At 49.4% G+C, this 1,944-nt stretch overlaps 1 long non-coding RNA gene across 1 annotated transcript; it reads left to right on the top strand.

Annotated features, from left to right (window-relative positions):
* Positions 1–21: 21 nt before the first annotated feature.
* Positions 22–1,596, top strand: LOC103881433. Its single transcript, XR_642877.4, has 2 exons — positions 22–1,082; positions 1,364–1,596. It is a non-coding gene; the product is annotated as an uncharacterized LOC103881433 (long non-coding RNA).
* Positions 1,597–1,944: the final 348 nt, after the last annotated feature.

The following is a 1,944-nucleotide window of genomic DNA, read 5'->3' as shown; positions in this document are numbered from 1 at the left end:
GGTATTTGTAAAAGGCTGTTTCTAGCACACTGGTAGATAAAAAGGGCTGGGGCCCTCTGGTTAACGTCAGCCAGCGCCCACCTGGCTGGGCACACAGGGACTTACCTCAGTGATAGTGTTCAGAGCTGTGTCTGCCCCGATGCTGAAATTGGAACCCGGCACATTGCTGGACACAGTAGCGGGAACCAGGACCATGGGCACACAGAACTCCTCATTCTTCTCCCGAGTGGCGGACAGCTCTAGGAGTCCCATCTAAATTGACCCAGTATCTACACGCTGGCTACTCAGAGGCCATGGTGTGGAACGGCCAGGACATCGCTTAGTCATACAGGGCACAAGCAACTCACTTGCCACTCCTGTCTTTCTATTTCATCAAACCCCATTTTCTCCTAAATATTGACCATAGCAAAGTCATTAGCCTTCGAGATGCATTTGAAACATCAACTTGCTTTGTTCAAGAGGTTTAAGACACACTTAAGTCTTTCTTGCCATGCTCAACACACACGGCCGGCCGTTTCTGAAGTCAGTGTTTCTGGAACAAAAGCCTTGGCCTGCCCCGTGAACATTCACACTGAGCACACTGTGGCGAGGCCGCTTGGCCAACCAGCAGGGGGCAGAAGAGAGCCACAAGTGCCACGTGGGATCCCTGCCAACTGCGCATCTCTCCCTCAATCAACGGGGGTGCCTCCTGCCCATCCAGCGGCTTCCTCCAAAGCCTTCCTCCAAGGCCTCTTTAGCTGCCAGGGCACTGACTTCAGACTGCTCAGCCAATGGGGCAACAGATTCAACAGAGTTCCATGTTGTTAAAGGAAAACTTCTGTTACCAGGCAACCTTAGTATCAGATTCAAGGTAAAATAACCAACAAGATTGTTTCCAAACCAACATGCCAGTAGTGCCTTATCCTTCAATGCTGCTTAAACACGGAGAAGTATGAGGAAAAAAGAGCATGGCACTTACTTCTTAAAAAATAACACCTCTTCCAGGTTCATTTTACCCATATCATAAAGACTTAGAACTGTGGATTCCCTACAGAAACGTGGAGTGGGGGTGGATCCCCACCGCTGACCCAGCCTCCCCCCAGGTCAGTCACCCCCCCTCCACCACGGGGTTCACACCTCTCCAGGCCCTGTCACCTCAACAAGGAAAGGTGGCGTCTCTGAGCTGTCTTCTCAGGGAGCACCCGAACGGGAGCTAGAGAGACAGACACACCCACAATTGCTTTAAAATCCTGAAATGCAATACATATTCAAGGACTTCATTATTAGTTTTTTAAAACTGTAAGAACAGAGTGAGCCTGGTTTTAACCTCTCTGCCACAATAACACTGTGTACATCTGTCTTTTACTGTCTGTTCCTTCTCCAGCAGCTGCTGCCTGACTGGCCGACTGCAGAAGAGGAGCCTCTGGTACTCCCGGTGGGCCCTCGGGAAAAGCATGAGCACCACGATCACGTCTCAGGATGCCACACACATTAGGGTCGCCCACAGACCGCCATTCCCAATGCCTAGAAGGCACTGAACGGGCCTCCTGCTCTTTGTAAATGTCAACTCTCCTAAGCTATGTTGTGTTGAAAATTTTTAACTGCAGTCCACACATACTTCTTTGTTTCGGTCTTGTTTTTATCCTAGAGGCATATTAGTATGGAAAATTAAGTTTGCAAGGTTGAGGGGTTTTTCTGAAAGTCGACTTCTAATCCTGGAAAGGAAAAAAAAAAAGGGCCAGATGTGGTGCTCACGCCTGTAATCCCAGCAGTTTGGGAGGCCGAGGCGGGCAGATCGCTTGAGCCCAGGAACTCGAGACCAGCCTGGAAAACATGGCAAAACCCTGCCCCTACTAAAAATACAAAAAAAAAACAAAAAAAAAAAAATTAGCTGGGTGTGGTGACATGTGTCTATTCTCAGCTACTCAGGAAGCTGAGGTGGGAGGATCACCTGAGCCCAGGAGG

The sequence above is a fragment of the Papio anubis genome, unplaced genomic scaffold, assembly GCF_008728515.1.
Source record: "Papio anubis isolate 15944 unplaced genomic scaffold, Panubis1.0 scaffold4577, whole genome shotgun sequence".
In the NCBI taxonomy this organism is placed as follows: domain Eukaryota; kingdom Metazoa; phylum Chordata; class Mammalia; order Primates; family Cercopithecidae; genus Papio; species Papio anubis.
Note: the sequence above shows the minus strand (reverse complement) of the source record. Positions and strands in the feature narration are given on the sequence as shown.